General features: G+C 44.6%; 1 long non-coding RNA gene across 1 annotated transcript in view; it reads right to left on the bottom strand.

Annotated features, from left to right (window-relative positions):
- LOC135313699 (uncharacterized) overlaps positions 1-25,329 on the bottom strand; it is a 66,316-nt gene that overhangs the window by 26,786 nt on the left and 14,201 nt on the right. The window contains exons 2-3 of the long non-coding RNA XR_010373237.1: positions 23,264-23,385; positions 20,576-20,758 (exon numbers count right to left, since the gene is read on the bottom strand). This is a non-coding gene — a long non-coding RNA (uncharacterized LOC135313699). The remainder of the gene's footprint in view (positions 1-20,575; positions 20,759-23,263; positions 23,386-25,329) is intronic.

Here is a 25,329-nt window from a genome sequence, read left to right as displayed (position 1 = left end):
TGTTCCCTCATGTTGAGTTTTCTGTCCACCAGGACCCCCAGGTCCCTTTCCACAGAGCTGCTCTCCAGCCAGGTGGATCCCAGTCTGTGCTGCACTCCCAGATTATGTTTTCCCAGGTGCATGACCTTACAGTTGTCCTTGTTGAACTTCATAAGGTTCTTGCTGGCCCATTCTTCCAGCCTATCCAGATCTCCCTGCAGAGCAGCTCTCCCTTCTGAAGTATCTACTTCCCCACTCAACTTGGTGTCAAACTTCATCAGGCTACACTTGATGCCATTATCCAGATCACTTATAAAGGTGTTGAATAACATTGGGCCCAATATCGATCCCTGGGGGACTCCACTAGTGACAGGTTGCCACTTGGAAAAGGAGCTATTTACCATCATCCTTTGGATACGGCCTGTCAGCCAGTTCCCCACCCACTGCACAGACCACTTGTCTAGGCCATAACCCATCAATTTCTCCAGGAGGAGACTGTGGGGGACTTTATCAAAGGCCTTGGAAAAGTCCAGGTAGACAATGTCCACCGCCCGCCCCATGTCAACCAGGCAAGTCACTTTGTCATAGAAGCCCACCAGGTTTGTCAAGCACAATCTGCCCTTAGTGAAGCCATGTTGGCTTTTCCCAATCACGTGCTTCAACTGATTTGTGATGGCCCCCAGGAGAATTTGTTCCATAACTTTCTCAGGGATGGAAATAAGGCTGATGGACCTATAATTACCTGGATCCTCCCTTGAGCCCTTCTTGTAGATAGGCAAATGTTACCCCTTTCTCCAGTCCTCTGGGACACCCCCTGTTCTCCATGACTTCTCAAAGATTATGGACAGTGGCCTTGCAATGATGTCAGCCAGCCCTCTCAACACCCTCGGGTGGATGGCATCAGGGCCCATTGATTTGTGGGGGTCAAGCTCCCGTAGTAATTCATATACTAACTCTTCCTTCACTTATCTAAGAGCACCCAGCAAAATCAGTGAGAGCCAAGTATGGAGGAGCTTTGATATTCTGAGCGTGGAATAAAGTGTGGCTATTCAGTCCCGTTTCATGCTTTGTATCCTAGGCCACAAACCTAGGATCACAGGAGTGACTCAGACTCTTTAAAAATCCAGGAATTTGTGCAGTAAAACAAAGACAGGGTCAAAGCAAGCTACTGCAGAGGATGCACTTAGCTTCCTGATGGGCAGAACCATCCAAGGGCCAGCGCTGCCTGCCCTCCTTAAGTAAAGGTGTTGGCAAGCAGGGATGGAACTCAAACATGCTCAACACTACAGCAGAGGCACATTTCCTCAAGGCACAAAAGCCAAATTTTGCACAAGGCTAAACCCAGACCAGAGACCAATGCAGCTTGCATCTGTGTCTCCAGACAGAGACACAGGCTCTTGCAATGCTGCAACGAGCAGGCAGTTATAGAAACTGCAGCAGCGACATGCTCAAGAAAACAACGCTCAACATATGCAAGGACAGCCAAGCCTTGAGAGGAGAGAAAAAAGAGCTACCCATAAAATGCATACATAAATAAATCTGTGAAACCAGGTCCTACTCCAAAGTTGGACCTCAAGATGAAAAATACAGCAGCAAGCAGTCATTCCTAGAGAAGCTCCCCTCGAAGAAGAGCCTGAGGACACTGTAAGCACAGCCTTATTCTAATGGATGTTCAAGTAAACACACAGTGGGGTCCTCACACTATTTCATCACGTGGACCTTGCTGAGATGTCCAAATTAGAAACTGAGACTCCCTTCAAACTCCAGAGAGAGGCAGACATTTTTCTGAACACGATTCAGAGCCCAGAGGGTAGGAACCTAGCTCCTGTTCTACTTATGCACCCAAACCACCCCCCAGAGGTGCCTTCCCTTCTTTTTAGTCCACACTCAGAGTGTAGGCAGCCTGACTTGGGCTCTTATGCCAAATGGCAAATGTTACACAATGACAGCAAATCCCTAAAATCTCCTGTATGTGGCAAGCATGGTATGAGCCCAGAGGGAAATTACAGAGAACGTGAGATTGGGAACCTGATGCTGCCTTATAGGCTGGAATGGCAGAGCTGTAGCAAACATTACTTTTCTTTATTAATTTTACCTTATTTTTAGGACCTTAATGAAGTCTGGTACATGCTAAAGATTGAAGAAGGAGAATCAACTTCATCCATCACTAGACATCCATATAAAAGAGTCCTTTTCCCAACAGGTGAGAAAGTAAAAGCTCAGCTAGGCCAGATGATAAAATTGGATCTTCTATTGAGGTGCTATGGAGTGTACAATAACTTGAAACAAGAAACAGAAGATTTTACTGAGCTCAAAGACTAAAAGGTGTTGACTAAATCTATGCAAACAGTTGCGGTGGTCATGGCTGAATCTGAATTTAAAAAAAAGAGCAGTTTCAGCTCTAGATGCTTTGACCATCAGTTGCCACTGCCACGCAGCGCATTAATTATTTAGCTGTGGTTAACTATTGTGCTCTTGACAGGTTATCAGCCAGGAAAGCCACATATTCTTCAAGCATAAAAAAACCAACAACACACACACGAGGAACAGCAGAGGTAAAACTGCCAAACAGGATTTTGTACGTTGGACATTGTAACACCTTATCAGGCCCCAGATGCATGAGATCAGAAATGCCAGCTGGAACCCACAGGGCTTATCTGGGCACTCAGAAGGGTAGGAAGAACAAGAGCCAGAAGAGTTTTATTCTATATGAATCCCTGAATGCTGCCACTGTAGATAAGGAGCAAAGTCCCAGGTTCCACTAAGTCAATGACAAATCTCAGTTTGACTTCATTTGGGCTGGGATTTCCTGCCCAGCATCCAAGGGTAAAAACCACACTAAGCAGAGGAAAATGGCAGCAGAAACTACTAAAGCCATGCACAGTTCCTGGCTGCACTTGTTTTGAGGCCAGCATGAACCTACTTGTGTTAGATGGGAAAGGTGGTTGGGGTTAGTTTTGTTTGTTTTGGGATTTTTTTGTTGATGTTTTGGGCTTATTTCTTTTTTTTCCTCAGCCAGTACCCAGCCTGGTTTTCTGACATTTATAGTTGTGCTTTTGAGAGGATTAGGGGTCAGTTTCAATATATGCACAAAGTGACAAAAGTTTAACAGCTTGCCTGCTGTCAGAGGAAACTCTTGGCATCTGGGGCAGAAACCCACATGATGAGAGTTGGAGAAGTATCAAATCCCAGCGATATGCCAAGAGGAAAGTGCCATTGGAGCATGAAAAAAAGAAGAAAAATAAAAGCAAGCAGCAATCTTCCAAAGCAATAGCCTGCCATCTTACACAAGGCACTGGTTTGCTCAAAGGAAGACCAGGGTTCAGAGTGAACTGTGCCATACTCAGTCTCCTACAGGTGGAGGCTCAAAGCATCATGCACAGGCTGGGGCTCAGCCACCCTGCTCTCAGCCAGGAACAACCCTCTGTCCAGTGGGAAACAGAGGTAGCATTCACACAGAAATAAGAACAACCTCCCTGCCCTTTGAGGCCAAAATGCTTCAGGCTACACTTGCCACTGGTAAGACATAGACCTCAAAGACAACAGGAGGATAGGTACCATGCTTTAAGTATTAGACTAAAAAAAGCTACCTCGTTCAATGCTAATATGCTACCTGCTTGGGGACCTTACCTACTGCCACACAAGACAACACAAACTTCAACCTGCTGCTTTGGGGCTGCTTTTAAAAATAGTCCTAATTTCAAGGGAAGGAGAGGCAAGCAGTTTCCTAGTTTCTTCTGCCTACTTCTCTTGGAGTAGCAGACCTTGACTCTCCTTGTTGTGGCTGTAATAGCAGAAGGAGGAGAGGAAGGAGGGGACCCACAAGGCTGCTTCATGCACTGCCCATGAGCTGTGCCAGCAGAAGCCAGACTGAGGGCAGCAGGGATCTAGGGAACCTCTCACTTCCTCCCAACCACCACGGTGACCCTCCAGTCCACTCCAGCCACCTCAACCCAACACCTCCTAGGAAGGGGGTCTCCCTCAGCCTCATTGCAGCTGCCCAGAGTGACATGGGGCACCCTGGTGCCACCAGAAGACACAGACAAGGGCTTGTTTTCACCCTTCTTTAGCGCCTCCTCTCCATCACACTGGCTGTGTGGGCTTTTTATGGTGCCAATTAAGTCCACACGGAGGCTGAGGCAGAGGTGCAGTGTGCCAAGCCCCATCTCACTGCCTCCGTACTGTCACCTTCCATTAAGCAGCTGGTGGCCGGGAGAAGGGGAGGGAAAAGCCAGCAGCATGTTTGGTTTGCTGTTTTTGTGGGCACTTTACAACTTCAAAGGCTTCCCTCTGGTTCACAGGGGGCAAGGGGCAGAGGTCAGTAGGCACAGTTTGACCTCCCTTTCACCTCCTCCCCAAAAGGGAGAGATGCACACACCACAGAGGAAGAAGAAAAGGAAGACGAGATCCTAGCAAACACTTTTATCCTCTAATCTTTCTTCACCTTAGAGCTGCAGAGGCTTTGTCCAGCAGACAAAGTGCCCTTCAGAGTCTGACACTTCCATGCTGGACTCTTCCTCCTCCACCTCCTCTCTGGGAAGGAAAAAGCAAAACAGCAGCACCACAAAACAGAAAAAGGGGGAGAAAAAAAAAAAAAGAAAAAAGGCAAAATAAGAAAAAGAAATGCTGCTTTTGGGAGCTTTTTTTTTTACCCCAGCTTGTATCTATCCATCTATATATAAACCCCACGATTGCTCATGAGGGAGGCATGACTGTTCGAGATCCAGCCCAGGATGTAAAAAAAAAAATAATGCATTTTTCTTGTCTTTAAAGACAGCATTGTTGTATTTATTTATTTATTTGTAATGGCGAGGTCGCTAGCCCTGGGGCACTGAGGAATAAGTTCGAGTTTCAGAAAGCTCTCCACAGCTGGTGATTATATCCCTTGCAGTGCGTACAAAGACATTGAGAAAGCAGCAGAGAAAGTAAACAGTATCACTTCTGGGGATGGAGGGGGAGAGGAGGAGGAGGAGGAGAAGGAGAAGAGAGGCAGATGAAATTTAAACTGGCAACCACCCCAGCCACCAACTTAAAACAATACAGTGAAAGGAAGCCAAAAAGGAAAGAAAAACAGAGAGGGGTGTGTGTGGAGACACACTGTGTGTGTACGCATGCGTGCGTGAGATGGAAAGAGTGCAAAGTAAAGCAAGAGCAAAGAAAGCAAGGGATGAGGTTGCAAGCTGAGGTTTCAGGAGCCATCTCTGGGGATCCATTATGGAGCAGAACAGCTTGCAGGGGGAAGTTTTGGGGGCACAGTCATCATCCCTAGTATAGATACATCTACAAGCATTTCTAATCAAGCTGGCAAAGCGTAACTGTTCACTTCTCTCAAGAGCAAGAATAAAACCACAGGGTCTAGAAACAACAGTCCCAGCCTAGTCACCTCCTGGCATCCTCAAAACCAAAAGGGACAAGAAAGTCGCAGGTAGGTCTGGACCAAGGTCTAGTGACTGATGCTCTCCGTGTTGGCACAATGGACACTCTGGCTGTGCTTGTATTTCAGCTGGCTCTGGGAATCACACTCCTACTTGGCTTGAGGCAGTTTCACATTAAGCTAGTGCCTTTCTCAAGCATTTTGGTTTGACAGTATGGGAGAGCAAAAAGTGACGACCAGGTGGTGCTCTGGAGCTCCAAATGCTTTGTATGTTTACAGCACAGGGCACAAACTAAATGCAGTTTTGTGCAAGCCTATACAAGTCCTCCTCACACGGACTGGTCTGGATGCTGCCTGAGTCTCAATCCTCACCTTCCACAATAGGTCTGGCTGTGTTAGATCTTCTCTGGTCACGTTGACCGTGAACTCACTGGAATTAGGTTAGTCATCTTAGCATGGGGGAAGGGAGAGTCAAGTTTTTTTGGAACATACATCTGCCTGGGAAAGGCAAACAAGTCCTCCTTTGTAGATGTCTATATGTGGACCTTGGCAGAAACACAGCTGGAAATCCTACGGAGAGACAGTGTACCTTAAAAGGACCAGGCCAGCCTGTTCTTTGGGATGCCCATCCAGCTTTCTGCTACCTTGCACACCAGGAGGTGTCAGGCATCTTGAAGGTTGATGTGTCCTCTAAAGCACTCCAGCAATCACCCTCTCCAAGAAACAACACAAATCTTAAAGCCACAGCTGCAGTCCTCAGCAAACCATGGCTCTCTCCTCACATGGGAGAGCAGCAATGCAGCTAAACTTCTGGCTGGGATTCAGCACCCTTGGTGGTACTTGGCAGGACAGGTTGGTCAACTACCATGAACTCTGAGTGTTTACTACTTAGTATCTCATTCCTTTGAATTAAAGGCCTTCCCAGACAAGCTCTTCTGCTAACCTCACTAATCTCCTGAGCATCAAGACTAGCTGGCACTGCCCTCCTCTGACTGGCAGTTAACCCTTCACCATCCATCACCAGTTTGGGGAGAGAAGGTGCATCATAACAGGGGCCCTTTTGTGCTATACTTTGCAATTTCTACATATGGCCTAGACCAGAACCAGACAAAGAAAACACTGATAAATACAGCAAACAGCACTGCAGTCTACAAAGGATTCCTCAGCTCCCCCACCTCAAGTCTTCATGAATATTTGATATGGATTCAGCTGATCTGGCAGCTTCTCCAAGGGTTTCTTGTCCCCTCTCTCCTTGTCACAAGGTGTATTTAAAATCTGTTACCAGAAAAAGTTTCAACTGCTATAAATGATGCTCCAAGGTGCAGGGTGATAAATTAGATCCTTATCACCCCACATTGGGAATGGTCAATAGTTTAACATTTCTTATAGACCTAAGTGACTGATGGTACTGAAATGAGATACCATTTTGTTTCCACCACAGACACTCTAAGTTATATGCTGGTTATTCACAGGTAGCTTCGTGCTTGAATGATGGAAGTTTCAAAAGGAGAAAATCTAGCTAGATATTAGGAAAAAATATTAATATTTAAGGTTAGTCAGGCATGGGAACAGAGAGGTTGTGGGATCCCCATCCTCAGAGAAGTTCAAAATTGGACTGGGCAAGGCCCTGAGCAACCTGAACTAATTTGGCCCTGCTCTGAAAGGGCTTGAACCAGATGACCTCTGGAGGTCCTTTCCAACCTGTATTAGTCTATGACCAAGGAGGACACATCAAAACCTGCCCAAGATACATGCAGTACCTCAAGTCCAAGTACAAACATCAGCATAGAGGCACCCCGTTGTGGTGTTTCCAATACAGATATTGCTGTGGTTACCTTTTGATTAAAACAAGCTCAGTGCTACTTGTCCACTTCCAAAGCGTAACCACAGTGTCGAGCTGAAATAAGATATGAGTGCATTAAACCTCCAGGTGTTGAATCTGTGAGTCCACAACCACTGTATTCATCACCAACTGCAGACAGACCCTACAGAGGGGGAGTCCAGATGGCAAAACCCAGCAGACAGGCACTAGCACACTTCAGGTGACCCTACCACCCGAAACGGGCAGAGCCTGGTGTGCAGGTGAAAGGAGCAGATCACCAGTCTTCTCTCCATTCAAACCTAGACCAAAGGCAATCTTACTGTCTAAATAGCAACTTCATTCCTACAGTAAAAGCATATCGGTTTGGTTTCAGTGGGCCCAATTCACTTTCCTTTCTGGAAGTGGACTGAGGTCTCGTGGCGTGGGGGAAGGTTTTATAGAAAAAGTAGTGTCTTCACCTACTTGGGCACATGGCTAATGTATATAAAGATCACCATCTAGTGGCTTACAGGGAAGATACCATCTGTCTCGTCTGCAAGTCTGATGACCAATAAAGTTGTTGTTACAACATATTGCAAGCGATTCTGCATTCAGCTCTTAAGCAAGCTAGGCACCTATGCAAACACAGACAAGTTTCTGACCCACAGGAAATTGATGTTCATCCCTTCCCCATCACCCTTTCCTCCACCTATTCTACATAGGATTTGGAGACATGTTAAGCGATTTGCAGTTTGAAGTCCTAGAAGTTGGGTGTCTAATGTAAACTAGGCAAACTCCTGGGGCAGTTAATACAAGGAGTCAGATACAACCAGAGGTTGATGAATCTTATCCTTTTGTATAGGGGAGAAGGCAGATAGGATGAATCCTACTTATGAGATTCCACAGCCTTGAAAACCAGTTACCCAGCAAACATGAAAGTCTCTGGAAAGCCTGGCCTGTGAGCAGCCCATGGGATAGTCTATGCCAACTGTTTTACATTTGCCTCACTGGAAATCATTCAGGTTGAAATATTCCTGAAATACTCCCAATGGAAAGAGATCTGCCATTTCTGACAAAACCTTTGTTCCACTGAAATAATCCTGATGAGCTCTACTCCTTCTTTGAGAAAAGATGGGGAAAGTCATCATTACAGGTACCTCTCTAAAGCACTGCTTGGCCCAGAGAATGTAGTACACTAACATGACTGATGTTCCTAGTGCATGAGCTAGCCCAAGTGTTTCTTCAAGTCTTTGTGCTGGGCCACAGAGATGATTCCTAAAATATCACATGCAACCATTTACTTCAGAGACAAGTAAAGAGATTAAGTACTACCAGTGCATGGGTCAGACATTTTAGTAGCACTGGATGCCACCAGCAAGACCAGGTTTGAAGCTAACAGAGGACACAGTTTAGTTCTAGACTGCATTCTCCAGGTACTCCACAGAAGTAGCCCACCACATTTTTACCAAGCCAATACAGTGTCTTAGTACCAGCACCAAATTATATATCTGACATGCCATTTTGGTACTCCTTCATGCGATGTTTCCAATTTTCCAGAGTGTCAAAGCACACACTTCTTTGCTCTGGGGAGAACAGAATATCTCTACACAATCTCAAGCAGAAACTTGTACACGCTTCTGTACACAAACTCAGTTATACTTCACATGTCTAATGGCCTCCTTTAAAGCTTTAAGCACACTGAAAGCCTTAATGCAAGTAGCTGGTGTCAGCTGGTGTCCGCTGTGTTCCTTGCACCACCCAAGATCCAGCCACCAGTTACACAAATCTGTGGTTAGCTGGAGAAAAAAAGAAACCAGAGTTGGAAAATCCATGTTCCTCTTAACATACAAGATAAGGAGACTTGTGATCGCTATGCCACAGTAGAAACCACTTACAGAAGCCACCAAATTTGTATGGCATTCTCTGTTTAACGAAAACATATATCTACGCTAGTTACCTAGTAACCTGTTATAAGCTCCAGAGAAATTAAGTCCTACTGAAGGAATTTATCTTGGACACTTGATGTAAGCTTGGACAAACTAACCTCTGGGGGTACCCGTCCTCTTCTGCTTAGAGGGCAGAGAGCCTAGATAAGCAGCTTCAAGGTTGAGGTTAGAGAGGAACTCCATGCTTTGAGCTTTGAAAGGAATATGGTATCTCTTCATGGTCTTGGGATCTGAACAACAACCAGCATGAACAAGGCGGCTATGCCACAGTCGATCAGCATTTCTAGTGGCTATAGTGGCCTCCAGGGGGCTTTGCATCCAGCTTAAGTGATGGACAATTTTCCATAGTCTCAGCAATAGCTTTTGTGAGGCTTAAAGGAAGGTCCCCTGCAGACCAGAAGCAAGACTCAACTCAGTAGGCCAAGAAACCACTGCATGCCTTTAGCTAAATTTGGCTCTTGAAGGGCAGCTCTACTGGAGTGAGGCAAAGACGTGCTATTTTCCCTCAGGAAAGTTAGCTTGATTTTCTAAAGGTTAATGAGAAATAGAAGAAAATTAAGCTAGCCAAAAGAATGAAAATAAATGTGTTTTTTTTTTCTTTTTCTTCCCCCCTCGTTTTTCAGAAAAATGCATGGCTTTGGTTTTTTCTTCAGACAGTTGCTTCATATCAGTGTACCATGTGGTGACTCAGACATTTTGTTATTATAAACCAAGCCAAAGGGGAGATATATTTTATGAGATCCATGTCTCCCCCTTGTCTCTCCATACTGTATGTTTTCCTGAGTGAGAAGAAACAGTCAAAACTTTGAAGACAGTTCATAGTGTCTCTTGGCAGGTTGTAGACTGCCTTTGCTTTCAGCTAGCAAAGCTAAGAGAAACTCAGGTTTGCAGTGAGCTCACATACAGCATCATGGGCAGAATTTCTTCCTAAGTCCCATAAAGCAGGGGCAGCAGACATACCAGGAAAGATTTAGAGCTCCTAACACAAACCTAAAGAGGACTACGAGGAAAGGAGCTTTGGCAAGAGCTGAGCTAATGCATATACCCTCACAATTGAGGTTCATTTACCCTTGCTCAGCTGACAAGCAAAAAAGCATTCAGACACAGTAACTCCAATGCACTCAAAATGCATGTCCAGATGAGCCAAGACCACCTGTACATCAGATTACTCCTCCTATATTTCCCTCTCCTCAGAAAACTTTTAACTGCATCTCAGTTGCACACCCAGATAAGAACAGCAAAAACTGCTTATATATCCTGAAAACACTCTAAAAAGAGCTGCAAAACCTCTCAGTAATTTGAGTGCAATGGCCAAGAGTTCGTCCCAGATCCAACCCTCCAGTGTAAATCCATGGTGAGTGACTACTGTGCAAAACTGATCCAAGGCAGGGAAAAATCTGGCCTCCAGCTGACAAGTTTGTTTCCTAGACACAGATCTACCTTTTGAACTCCCAAACCTTTGACCGTTGTGAAGCCACCAGGCCCCAGGAGCACATGGAATAAAAATAAATAGAAAGCCTTAGGTACATCTGGTGGAGCCAGTGATTTCAGAAAGAGATTACAGAGGAAACATTTTGTCTGTGCTTAAGTGCTGCACAAACCAAAAAGGGTTAACAAATACCCATCCCTTACACAGGTGGAATATGAGTGCTTTTAAAACAATCATCAGATCAGAGGAGATATCAGATGGGTCCAAAGAACAAAGACATATTCCTTTGAGTCAAGTTATGAGTATTTCCTAAGGGAATGCCATATGAACCATCTGACCTACTAGATGTTTGTGGCGCTCACCACATGCCTTATGTTCCTTCCCAGAGCTGATGTTTCTCCAGCACTAGGAACACCATAATTCTCTGCTGCTCAGCCGGTTCTGACAGCCCAGATGTATGCAAATAAAAAGAAAGTTCCATTAAAAAAAAGTAGTCCAATTCCCAGACTTAGATACCCGAGTCCTTTGTGGGGAGAGAACAAATTCCCATTGCATTTCGGGAGGTCTGGGCATCCCAGCACATATCTGCATGGGCCAAAGTTTTTGGATAAAGAGCAAAGGAAAAGTTTTTAATTATTCCAGAACTCCTTCCACTACCTCACTTCCAGACAGATATGAAGTGACAACACCCTGAAACAAAGCAACACAACCAAGACGAACATTATCAAATTACTCAGAACAATTCCCATTGTTAGTGACCCAGAATTCCTGACTTAGAACAACCTAGAATTGTGATCTTGGCAAGTCCTCAAAGCCACTTTTAACTCTTTCATTGGTGTCCCCATACCACAACAGAAGGGCTTTATTAAGCAAGAACGTAAAAGGAAAGCATCTTTTATTGCAACTGGAAAGAGGCTGAAAGGAGGGAGTAGATGACTTTTACTACACATAACACATTCTTCAAGCAACAACACTATAACCTGAGAGTGAGGAAAAGCCAGGGATTCCAGCCCAGCAAAATTATTTGGGATTGAATAGGATCCCATAACATGACAATGAGTGATAGTATAGAGCTCAGATACAGAAAGAAATACAGTATGTTTTAAATAACTGGCAGGAGCAGATTCCACATTTCGGTGTTTTGGCAGGAGAATACAGGCTTGTTCTGGGACTACATATTCAAACCCCTCATTGATTTAAAGCTATAAAGTATTGCTAATGCAACCTCAACATTAGGAGGACTGTTAAACTTATCAATAACTGGTTGGGGGGGTGTTTCTGCCTTTTACATGAGCACACATACCCACATTTTTTTCAGCTGTTAACTTTCAGTTAAAACTCAATTAATGGGGGTAAAAAAACACTAAGAGACTTTATTTTTTTATTTTAATAGGGCCAAGCATTAACATGACATCCTGTTAAGCGCTAAGGTGAAGGGTGGCAAAATTGCAATCTTGATGTTAATCAAAACCAAAGGTGAAGAGCAAAGAGAGCTGCAGCAAAAGTAGCCTGTAACAACCCAGAAGGGGAATGCCTGGAATAACCTAGTAGTTTTGGCAACACCCTTCTCTGTGCACAAGAGGGGGATCTGAAGAGTGCTTCTGTGACTTGAGTGCTACTGACCTGTTGAGGAACAACAAGTTTTGAATTCCAGCCAGGGCACCTGGACTTCAGCACTATGATACACATTACAAATGAGCACTGACTGACACAAATAGGGTACATTACCTCACCTCTTTGAAGAGTAGCAGCATAAAAATTTAAGTTCCCTGGAGACTTCAAGTAAGCGGATGTATTCCTGACCTACTTGCAGGTAACACAAGTCACAGCCGTTAGCTGAACAAGCTTGTAGAGTGGCATATTTTCTGTTGCACCTATTCAGTTCTTTGGTAGAGGGGAACTCAGCACATATTTAAAGCCAGTAGGTCCTACCTGATTTGGTGCTCAAAGCACATGCCTGAACACCCTCCTCACTTGAGGCAAAACCCAAAAATCCACAAGACCTTTAGGTACAGTAGGGAAGTTTCACACCAGCCATTCTCAACCCATCAGTGATCAACTCAGATACAGCTAGGTACTTGGCACACTCCCTATCTACCTTCAAAATGGTTTTCAGCAGAAGAGACAGACCATGATACACTAAGCACTCACACCAAGATCTATCCTGATGAATCACTGTAGGTATGTAATAATGCTATAAAACAATCACAAGAGATGCTATGGGCTGATCTCAAGAAAACTCCCAAAAGATGGAGTCTCCCAAGAAACACCTCCCCCTTCCCATAATTCTTTACAACATGTTAATGAGCAAGTTGGCTATTACTCAAGTATGCAGAAGACATGTACACAATAGACATGGATGCACAAGACAAAGAAATAAGTACTTGATCAAAGCCATAACAGCCACCAGCAACAGCTGCCAAAAGCAGACCAGTCCACTGTGACAGATGTCTTTGTCACAATCCCCTGCTAATAGTTCATGAGAAATGAAGATCTTAATGGAGTGCAGCCAGAGTGACTCCACCTAGGACAGACTCTGGGTCATGTATTTTATTAAAGCAGTTCCTCGAGGAACCAGAAAACAGAGCAGAAAACAATAGAAACACCTTAAGATGATCAGTGCAAGAAGTTAAAATGCAAACATAGCACAAATACATAGCAGACTTCTGCTCCTCTGTTGGCGCATGCTGCACTCATATGAGTTAGATCTTTCTTCACCCAAAATGAGTTGATATGTGAATAGATAGTGACAACAACAGGGACCACAAGACCAAACAGTGACTGGTTAATGGCTCCCTCTAGTATTGTGCCTCCTCACATTACTGCAACATGATGCATAAAGACCTTCCTCAATAAAACCCGGAAGATGCCACAACTGCCACTTTGCAGTGATACACGAGACACACTTCATCATCCGTTCCTCACAAGAGGCTAGTATGGACTACTATCCCGGACACCCTCCCAGAGGCAAAGTCACATTGTGGTGAGCAGAGTGGGAATAAACTGCTCTCTGTAAAAGGTGCCTTCACCTTCATACAACCTGATGAGAGTCTGTCTGACTTCAAACAGCCACAGCATGTCTGGGGCACCTGCAGCCATTTCATATGTGGGGTACTGAGTCACACAGCAAACACATCCAAACCGGGGATTGAGAACAACTTTTCTGTGCAGCTACAGCACAGAACACATACATACAGCTGAGGAACTCATGTATTTAAAAAAATGACTGGTAGCCAGAGAGACCTCTGAGTCTGCCTTGCTGCCTGAGGCTAGAGAATGATTGCAGCATGCAGTCCTCAGCCAGGGCCCCCAACAGATTTTATTTATGCATCTCTGCTTTCAACTCCCACCTTGTGCACAGTAGCTTGAACATTGTCTCCATCCTTAACCATACAACTTTCATATTTGCAAACATCTCTTCATCTTAAGACTACAGAAAAGCAGATTGCTTTTGGGTCATTAAATTCAGTCTTACTATATGAACCAACTACCATATAATCCTGCCCCCACCTTTTTTTTAAGGGACAGACAAAAACCTGATTTTTTTGTATCAACAGTCCCAGAACCTGATTTCTTGACTGTTTAGGAAACCCATTCGTATCCTTTTGTCTTAGGCACACGTTCTTCATAGCTAACCAGCACATGTTTTTTCCTCATCTGTTAACTTAAGCCCAGAAACCCTTCCCCAAGAAGTAGTACCAAAACTGACTGAAGGAAGAGGAACTACCTGAAAAAATAACTCATCAGCCATTGCTGCTAACAGTTCCTTGAGGCTTTTCAATCTATACCTGAGCAATCAAAGCCACCACAACATCAAATGAGTCTGGGGCCTATGGAAGAGTCTCAATGCTAGAAACTCATAGACAAATTTATTTCAACCAACACATGCCCTGTTTTCATCCATGCTACCCTTACCAGCTTCTTCACAGAAATATAGCACTATTTCTACATACATGGACAAGGCTACATTCCATCTCTGCCTTTCCTGAGCAATCAATCACATTCAACAATATTCATGCTTCACCGTCCTTCTTGTTTACACCAGGATGCTTACTTTCACAGGTAGCGTGATTAATTCAAGTTCCAACATTTTGTTACCCAGATTCACAACATTTTACATAAATATATTTCAGCTGTCTTACTGATCCAACACCATACCCCAAACAGAATAGGCACTACCTTACCACTAACATATCACCCACTCAAACATCGGTACTTTCTTTCTCCCAGCTACTCATCCATCAGTCCACTGATACTTATTCATTACCACATGCTCAGTTACCTAATTTTTTTTCCCCTAATGCTGTAGATGTTCTCCCATCTTCAACATCTTAGTCCTTCTGTGTCCTTGTTCCTTCTTAAGCTCCACTCCTCAGCTATCACTTTGGGCTACACATGCCTTCTGCTGGGAGCTAGCTGATCTTCTTTTCTTTACTGACATCTCTTATTTTCCAGGTTTCTTTCACCTTTTTAGCAAAACCAACTTTTGTTTTTAGTTTTCATCCACTAGTAATCTCCTTCCTTTATTCTGCCCTCATAGTCACACAAGCACATGTCCTTCACCCTAAGTGGATACCTGCCCTTTGAAGTCGTCTTCTTGTTAGGAGAAGTCCATCACACCTGCAGCCTCCTCACCTCTCTAGCATACCAGCTGAAGACAACTGGTCTCAGCTGTAGCTCCAGCCTTCAAATCTTCTCTCCCATGCTCTCCAGCTGTTATGGGCCTATATGGCTTCTGCCAGAAACCCTCAGTAGAATAATATTAATCCACAGCACCTTCCTTCAGTCACACTCCTGTGCTCCACCAGCCTTTGAACCTTCCCAATAACCATGACTATAATAGTTTTCCTCTTTTGAAAAGGTACAGCCACACCATCCTCTTCCCTACCAAATCCTTTAGGCACAAGCCCTCAATGAGTCCTAGCTAGTCGGTGGTAAAAGACTTTTGCCTGTATCAGCTCCACCCCTTAATTAAGCTCATTTAGGAGCAGAGGTAGTCCCTCAGCAGAATGGCTGCTGTCACTGTCCAAAGATCCAGCAGACAGACCTGTGACAGCCTGTGTAACCCCTCAAGCTAGAGGTGTCTCCTTGTTCCCAAGAGCAAGTGCCACGCAGCCCCCTTCCCAGGCGTTATGCTACTTGCTAACTTGTTTGTTGGCCTTTGCGAGTTGGAGCTTTTTCTACCTCTTAGTACCACAGAACAAGTAAAGCTGAGGTTTGCTGGAAAGGTGTATGGGAACATTCAGTCCTGTCCCACAAGGAAATATCTCTGTTTCATGAGGCAGTCTGCAAGCCCTTTTGATTGGGGGAACCAGAGAGGTTGGCAGTACCCTCGGTGGCAGAGATTCCTCCTCTCTGAGTGAACAGGCAGAAGTCTGGTGCACACCATATCTCTACGTGGGCTTCAGAGCCAATCCTATGAATGAATGAGGACAAGTGACACCAGCTCTACCTCCACTAACAGCTGCTGAGTGCAGACCAGAGAATATAGCACCAGACCACATCCATCATCCAGCAGTCAGAGTTAGATGGAGGGCTTTTTTTTTAACAGATATGAAGGGAAATGACTGCTTCCAACTACATGGTCTTCTTGACTCGTATTCGTAATTCAATACTATCATCACTGTCAGTACTTCTTCCTGGTATCTTCAGCTGGAAAAGGAAAAAGCAGATACCATGGCTCCATGTTCCTGGCATGGCCCACTACTGTCAGCAGGCCCATTCTGAGCAGAAACTTGACTGAGAACAGACAGGAGTTTAGACAGCCTTGGTGAAGAGGTAACCACCATGTCCATTGCTGCATGAAGACCCATGAAGGAATCACAGGGGAAGGATGACATGATGAAGAGAAGCTCCAGAGTACAAAGGTATGTGTGTCAATCTGCTGTATAGGAATATTTCAGTTCAGTTAATCCCAGCATCTTGCACTGCTGAATGCAGCAAAAGGATGAAGAGGTAGATGAGAAGCAGGGAAAAAATTAAGAGAAGGCAACACAGGTGAAGAACTGAATGAATGGAAAGGACACAAGAGAGAATCAGAAATGCTGAAAATGTCAAAGAGAGACCAGCCTCTCAATGCATCACAAAAAAAAATAAAATTTTAAAAGGACGGCAGATCAGAACAAAGGTAACAGTTAATAAAAGCAAGGCAGTTTTTAGGAGGAAGTTCACTATAATGTTGCCATCAATTGGGTGCAAAAGGTCAGATTCTCTACTGATATTGCCCCATTGACTCCAGTAAAATCAATAATTTGCACTGCCGATGAGATTATACCTGGCTCTATATCTAGCCACCTCTTCTTATGATCTAAGATTTACTGGCAAAGCTCTGCTGAAGTCAATAGGGCTGTGCTGCTAGGCATTTACACAAGCATCCAGCCCAAGTCTTTCCCTCTTCATCTGGAAAATGTAGAAAATGTGCCACTTTTGATGGTGAAGGGGCAATCTCAGGAAATATCCTCTTTTCTGGTATGGCTGGGCCATGCCTGTTCTCTTCTCTACATCTGGGTAATTGCATTTCAAGTGAAGGCTTTCTAGCCAGCAAAAGGAGGCCCTGCAAAATGAGTTAGAGGAAACCACAAGTTTGGCATCAGAGCCAGCATCCTTCCCTGAATCCTCACGCCGAGTCTGGCTGTCTGAAAAGCTCTGCTTGAAAAGGAGCACAAGATTTCTTCACATGCATGTGACAACAGCTGCAAATAGTTCCCCTTGGTCCATCACGTGCACACAAATCCATGCTCCATTGAACCGCCAGATGTGTGAAAATATAACCCATATTAGTGGATACAACAAACACCTAGGCACTGAGGAAAGCGTGCAAGTCCATAGTACCTCCTTTGAAGACATGTACTCATTTACACATGGAGTTTTCACCTCAGATACAACTGGCAATCCAAACAATGAGCACACACAGAGCATCTGTGAACATCAGGCTGGACTGTGACCTCTGTTGCAGCGTAACTCACACTGCCCAGGTGGAGCTTTCATCCTTCTGAGTGGCAGAGGGATGCACAAATGAGGCTGCTGCTACTGATGTAAGAAAGGATATCAGCTTCTAGCTCTAACAATAAAGGCTTGTCCTTGGAGATTCAGAGGCTCCAGGTTTAGTTCCCACAGATGATCCACTCAGACTGGTTGTCAGAGCAACCCTCGCCTTAGAGGTAGGGACTTACTGGAAATGACTTTGTAATTATTTAAGCTCACTCAGGGGAACGGTCCAAAGTTGTACATATGCAACCCTCTCCAGAGTGGAGTCGAATGATCTGAAATCCCACCTGGCCACCTATCTGCAAGAACTTTTACAGATACCAGAGCCAGAACCAAATACTACATGATGAAGCACAAAATCTTTCCTTGGCACCTTCTGCATCCTTCCTGCCCCTGCATTTACTTCTAAGTGAATGCTGTGATGGTGGAACCTTCCAGCCTGGCGGCACTGATGTTTTGTGTTTATCCACACCAAGGGGAGCTGCTGCACATGATCCTCTTCTACCGACATCCAACCTGTCCAAGTGGGGAGAAAGCTGGATGACCTCTAGGACTAGCCAGCCACTCAACTACCATAAAAATAATGGAAGGAGCTTTGTGAGCCAAACTGAGCTGACTTAAGAAGCCAGTGGACAATCTCCCAAAGGAAAACAAACAAGAAAAAAACAAACCCCAAAACACTGGGGTTAAAAATCACTTCAAAAACATGACACTGCTAGTGTTAAGCATGCTGTGAATCTGTTTACTGTGTATTTTAATCATGTAACTGATCGGTCTACTGTAACATACACCACATGTTAAGATAGATGCAGCAGATATAAAACCAGGCTGATTTCACACAGTAAAAATGTGTACATGCAAACAGAAATATATTAAATGCATTTCATACAAAGCATTTTTTCTTATAATTTTAAATACATATCCCAATTGTTTTGCCCAGTTTGGAGCCCACTTGAACATTCTGGGACTGTCCCAAATCCCATACGGGTCAGGAGCTCACTGACTCCAGTGGGTGTTGGATCAGATCCTACGAGATCAAAATTCCTGTAAGGACTAGTGTTTCAGCGTGGTTGGGTTTGCATTCCATACAGAATACACTGTAGTTACACCATCCTTACAGTGTAGCTACAGTGTAACGTTAGAGCTGAACTGCTACAAACATGGACTGGGAACAAATTTAGCAGTCTGGATGATGAGCGAGTCCAAAATATGACATATCTGTTGTCCACCTCTGCTGAGGCTCCTGTGAAGCATCACCAGTGAATATTCAGCTAGCATGTTTTGGCCCCTTCTTACCCATTCGAGTCATAAATCATTCATCTTAATTATCTCGGTGGTATTTTGTGCTCCTCCCCCACCCACGCCGCCTGTCTGTTTGTGGTATCCATCTGTTGTTCCTAATCATACACTTGGACTGCAAGATCTCTGAAGAAAGGGCCATTTACTCATGACGTGTGCACAACATTTCATGCACTCCAACCTCAGCCACCAGTTGAGACCTCACATTATGTCTCACCACAAATCACAGGAACTAATGATAATCATCAGATATGCTGTGCATGCATACACACACACACAAATATATATATATATACACAGCATGTATACCTGCATGTATATTAGGAATGCACGTGTATGTAGAAGTCTAGTAGAGACAGATACGTCTGCAATTAAGGTAGGTGCCACAAAGATCGGGGGAAGAAGGAAAGAGAGAGGCAAGACGAAAAGTTTCAAATGTGAAATTTTAGCTGAAAACTATCTTCTGCCTGCTCACCCCCTCTAGCTGCAGTCCACAGCTTTGCAGCACCAAAGAGAGCAGGAGCCACACGCTACACCTCAGTTACGGCACAGTTGCCCAGTGCATGAAAACACCTTTCCAAATTGAAACTACTGCATTGTGCACAATGTAGGGGAACATCTAAGGTGTTCTGGGGTGTGGTGACAAACACACTAACACTTGCATGGACTTCCACGGGAGAAGGGTTAAGGAAATGTGTACTTTTGCATTGTATGTGTAATTTTGCATGTGTACCTTATGCACTGTGGCACAGACAGGAACAGCAATGTCAGTGAGACTGAACAATCTTCTCTGGCTTTGAGCTACTTATAATTTCAAAACTTCCTTTTGGTTTGTTGGAGACAGTAAAAAAAAATGTGCTGAAATGTTACTGAAATGTATTTGTACAGGATCTGTCCTTGAAATGGAACATTTAGCTGCACCTGGCCTGGAATGAATGATTAGACAAGAATTTCCAGAACTAGTTGTCCTGCACTGATACCATTTTCTTTCATGTTTTGCTCACCAAGATGCACTTCTCCTGCTTTCCCATATTCACAGACACATAGCTGTCAAGGCAGGCAAAGACAAAGTGATCTTCTTTCTTACTCATGCTACAGGTCAAACTAAACCTCACCCATATATCCTCTGCCAAGCCCCAAGACTTAAGTCCAGTCTAATATTTCAAGCAAAGACGAGAAAGAGTAGGAGACATAGAGCATCAACAAAGTTTAAGCCCTTGTGTAAACCTGTGTGCACTGAAAAGGAGACATTCCCACAGTTAGGACTAGGTGTGCCAGCTCCCTCCAAAATCCTGTGCTCCACATCAGCCATATCTGGGATGTGCCTGCTCAGAGTTGATGGGAGAGGCTGTGATTCTGCAATTCAGTCAGGGCTGAGAACCCAGCCAGCACTTTCAGCCCAGCCTGGTAGGCCTTCTCCCAAAAAAGGATGTTGAGGCACTCTCCATCACTTGTGGCACCATCTCCCATGATGGAAATATGACTGAAGGATCTGTTGGCAGGGACATGAAGAGACTCACTGCGTGTTTTGGGAACAAACAGAGGACTTTACCCTGAAGAACTGTCATTCTCCCTTCAACACTGAAGTCACTTTAACAGTGATGGACCCAGGGTTAAAAAAAAAAAGCATCAGGACAAGGCATATACAATGGGTCTGTCTGGTACACTGCTAATGACTATCATGTGGGTGCAACAATGATAGGATGAGAAACTATTTCTTAATGTACACAAAGCAAAGGAAACCCCTTAAGGAAACATACCAGCAGAACAATTAGATGGTTAATCACAACGTTGGCCATGAGAGGTTTTCTCCATTTTTCCACTTCAAAGGAGCAGTGATTAATAAACAGTGTTGCCTCTTCTGGAGAGATGAGTCAGCCCCCTGCCCACGCTGGGGTTATCCTCACTCTGTACTGCTGCTGTTCAGAGCATGTGAGTGTTCCCTGGGGAGGAGAAATGCTTCATTTAGCTTGCGGTGCTCCACACCAGATCACACAGCATTGCTCTCCATGGCCTCCTTCCTAGCACTCCCGGTAGGGTGCTGTGCATATGGATGGGGAGGGATCCCCAGGGGTGGTTCTCCTGCACAGTGATTATTCTCAACTCTAGGTGAGGACAATGGAAAAAAAGCCACTGGATGGATCAGAGGAGCTACGGTACAGTTCAGAGATTTTGCTACTTGTATCCAGCTTTGATCTAGGACAGTAGCACATAGAAAGGCATCAGCATTCACCATTAAGGCCGTGAGATGAAGTGATCACATCCTGCTTTTTACTCAGGTCAGTTAAAGATATTGTACAGGTGCTGGGTAACAAAGTGGACTAGCAAATGGAGAGAGTCCCTCCCTTGGTCGTGCCTAGTCCCAAAGGAACTTACCCAGACCCAGCAGGAGGTGAGCTCAAGCAGCTGTGCATGAAGGGCACTTTACTCCTAACACTTCAGAGGGAAAGCTCCAAAAATAGACGTGCTGTGATAACAGAAGACAGACAGGTCCCACTCTTCTTTCCACCATGAGGAACAAGTGCCTGTCCATGGTCTGTATCAATCTCCACCTTTCTCTCAAGGAAAGGTGGATCCACCTGTAGGGAGGATGACACCAGAAGCCTAGGCAGCAGCAGCAGACGAACACATGGTGCTGCTGTTGCCTGTCCCGGGAGACACACCAAAGAGCTGAGGAATGGAAGGGGAAGCATGCCTGTACTGGGAGGACCAACAAGTCTGTGTGTGTATTTGTGGGACTTTAACAATGGGCAGGGGTCCCTCAAATGGAACCCTCATTTCCCCTCATACTCCCTTTGCTTCATGCTCTTACACAAGGCATAGTTATAGAATCTCCTGCCTAGGTTTGGTGATGAAACCCATGTGAGATAAGCCACCAGTGTACACCTATTCCCTACCTTTGTAAAACTACTTCTAACGTCACTCGCTGTCTGCTGTGCCAAAGGCACGACCACTGAGATGGCCCACGCTTCTCAGCCCTGTTTCTGTGCTGTCTGTGCTCAGGGGGTCCCACCTGGTCTAAGGTGCTCTACAGGCTCCTTCCAACAAACTAGGTCCTCATCCAGTCTCTCCCACCATGGAACTATTACAATCAGTGAGGAAACACCAATTCACACCAGCTGCAAAATTAGCCTGATATTTTAACACACTCTGGTCCTGTTAATACCCACAATAACTGTGAGATAGACATTAGGTCTGCCGCAAATTTCCTCCCCTGCATCTGCTACAAGGACTCTCAGCTCCCCAGGGCATTGCTGCCCGAAGTGCACTTGCCTAGCAGCTCCCCGGTTCTCCACAGGACATTGCACTGCAATCATACTTGTTCCCTTCAGCTGCTCTCATTCTCTTAGCAAGGTTTTTCTTTCTCTGCTGGAGCTCTGGGCGGGAAGGAGCAGCCACAGAAGAGCTGGCTTTGCTCAGCAGGGCCTCTGCTCATTTCCTGAGCACTTTTTGACATGTTCCGTTTGTGACCAGGCTTGGGCTGGGATCCCAGCTGATATTTTAACTTCAGCCTCAATAGATTTCAAACTTCAGCCACTGTAAATAATTCCCTGACATGCACTCCGCCTGCATTTTGGCACTGTTGCTTGTGCACAGTATATATATATTTTTTAAAACATTTCTTAGTTTTCTCTGTGTCAGCTGTCAAGAAGAAGACAGCATCTTGGTAAAACTGCCTGATCCTTGGTGAAGTCTGGAGACACCAGATTGGTTTGACAACTCTGTGCATAATAATAATCACATTCTCCACTTAACGAGAGACAGATGAAGCAGTGTGCCACGTTCTAGGAGATGTTTACAGGACAGAGAACGTTGGAACAACCACATGGCTTCAAACCAGGGAGCGATCTACACGAGGAACCTGGTTTCAGCAGACACCAGGACCAGAAACTAAGCAGTCTATAAACCAAAAGGATGCAAAAATTCTCTGTTGTTGTAGTCAATAAGAAATTTTACCCACTCAGGCTGCTAATTCTTAACTCTTCTCAGAGTTGGCTTATGCCTTAAGACATCAGAATTCTTCACTCAGCCTAGCAAAGCACTTACTAAGCATTTATTAAGCTTATGCTTAATTTTACACATGCAGCCAGCTCCAATGCGATCATTAGTGTGCTAAAAGTTTATTGATTCATTGCTTAGAAATCATCCAGACTTAAGAGAAGTGAGTGACCTCTTGTACTTTGTGTGTCTTGTGCTTCTGTCATGTCTGCTAGACAAGAAGGAATCCTCTCATATGACATACAGATAGGTACAGACTACTTGGTCTCAGCCTTTAGGCTCTCCTGTGATACAGGTGACAGCCATCATTGTGGGAAATACAGCGCTGAAGAGGTTAACAGAGATTAGCCTTCCCCTTGTGACTGCCTTTCCTAGCCATCAAAAGGAGGGTTAAACTCTCTGGAAACAAGGATTCTACAGCAAAAGGCCATCAAAAGTGCTGCACATACCTCTTGTTGGGTGTCATCCATGCCACTGCCTTAACCTTTCATCAGGGTTCCTTTCACAGCATTTAAGAGCTGCACACATATCTGAGGCCTCCTTCCAGACTCCCCCTCTCCTGGAGCTTAATCTGAGGGCAAAGAGTGGAAATTCAAAACAAAGAGTAAACAAAAACAAGCTCTCCTAAATATAAGCCACACATTTGTTTGAAAGGTCCTCAGCTAATTTTACTCTCTGTCTCCTGCTTACTCTGGAATTTCTTCTTTTTTTCTTCTCTGCCTCCATAAGAAGAAAAACAAAGGGTTGGGGAAGGGGGTGGGGAGAATCAAAAAAGAAAAAGAAAGAAAAATTACTCCATCAAGAATCCTTTGTCCTGTGTCAGGGACCTGCCCAGCTCTGCAACTGTAGAGTAAATGGACAAGGCAGGGTGGTCTTATCTCTTACTAGATGCCCATCAGGCGTCTGATGGGAAACCACTTCAAACATTGCTGCTTGCTCCAGATTCAGTAGGTGGATCTGTAGCTGGATGGCCCAAACCGAAGCCCCAAACATCTGGAGAGTTTGGCTCCAAGTCAAGGTCTGATCTGAGTTATCCTAGAAATTCCAGCTTTGTCTGGCCCAGGAGTTGGCCATCTGCAGAATGGAAATGGGAGTGGAAACCTGTCATCACAAGATGGGAGGAGTTGGGAGCGAATTCTAGGCAGGCTACTTTAAGCTTTTCAGGCTGGCTTCCCAGCTGGCAGAAATCTAGCTTAGCTACAATACAGTCAGTGGAACCACATGGATTCACAGCACCCAAGAATCTAGTCTTCTTCAAAAAAGTTCATGGCACTCCAGGGTTTAATGAACAGCTGACAGGAAACTTGGCATTTATTAAAATGCAATATCCCTATGCCTTCGGCTTATGGTGGGAAGACATTACCAGTACACATGAGAGAACCCCAAGAAATCCTCCAGCAAGCTCAGATTCCTGATACCTGTTTTCCTTGGTTGCCCAGGCACATCATCTGGGAATTTGACCCCTGTTGTGCTTTATGTGGCTCAAACAGACAGCAAAAAGATGATCCCCTCCAGATAGTTTGAAAAACCAATTTTCAGGTCATTTCTTTGTACATCATAAAGGAGCAAAGAAATACATAACCTCCACTCTATCAGTTGCGTTACTTGAGGGTCTATCAGACAGTCTTTGCCCATGCTATTAGATCATTCCATTAAGGGGACTGTGGAGAGGAAAGGAAGGCTTTGGAGGCAGTTACTTTTAAGCCAGGACAGTGCTCCATCACACTGTGGTGTTCCCAATTTCAGTCAGAGGTCAAAGCATTTTGATGTCACCTTTTTCAGGTCTCCTGAAGCTTGTGCTGTCCCAGCTGAGGCTGTCACAAACTTCATGCCTCCTAGCCCACATTTGTCCATGATGGGCAGTTTTATTTGAATGAGGATTCTCAGTCACTGAAGAAAATCCCTAAGGTTTGACTTCTTTAAAAAATAAAAAAATTCCACAAACCAAACAACCAGCTATACACGGTGACTCTCCATACATGTTAGAGTTGTTTGCATAGGTTAAGACATCATTAACATACAGACTCAGAAAGAAAAGATGCCTGGCACTGAGCTGTCACTGAAATGAAAAGCACAGACAGATCCAGCAGTGTTGAAAATTAAGGGGAATGGAGTGACCAATGATTTTTTTCTAGGGGTAAAGGGTGAGCCAGCAACATATCAATGCCACTATCATAGGTCTTCCAGGATGTCCTTTACTATATCTTTTGGTGTCAATAGCTTCTTTCAAAGTTTGGTCACCAACAAAGAGGTACAACTCTTCAGTCTGCCTTAGCATTATATTGCTCATTGATTCTGAAGGAAAGTCCTGACCAAGATCCTTAAAGTAACTAAGCCTTGCAGAAGTTATCATGACCTGTTTTTCATTACTCCTGATTCACCAGCAGGGAAACTGAGGCAGCAGGAGGCAACATACAACACAGTGGTAGATGAGAAGGGAATGTCTCACCCCAGACTTCCAGCCATTTGGCTCTGCCTACCAGACAATGTTGGCTCCTAGGTAAATAATGGAGCT

Source organism: Phalacrocorax carbo, chromosome 5 (genome assembly GCF_963921805.1).
Source record: "Phalacrocorax carbo chromosome 5, bPhaCar2.1, whole genome shotgun sequence".
NCBI classification, from domain to species: Eukaryota; Metazoa; Chordata; class Aves; order Suliformes; family Phalacrocoracidae; genus Phalacrocorax; species Phalacrocorax carbo.
Note: the sequence above shows the minus strand (reverse complement) of the source record. Positions and strands in the feature narration are given on the sequence as shown.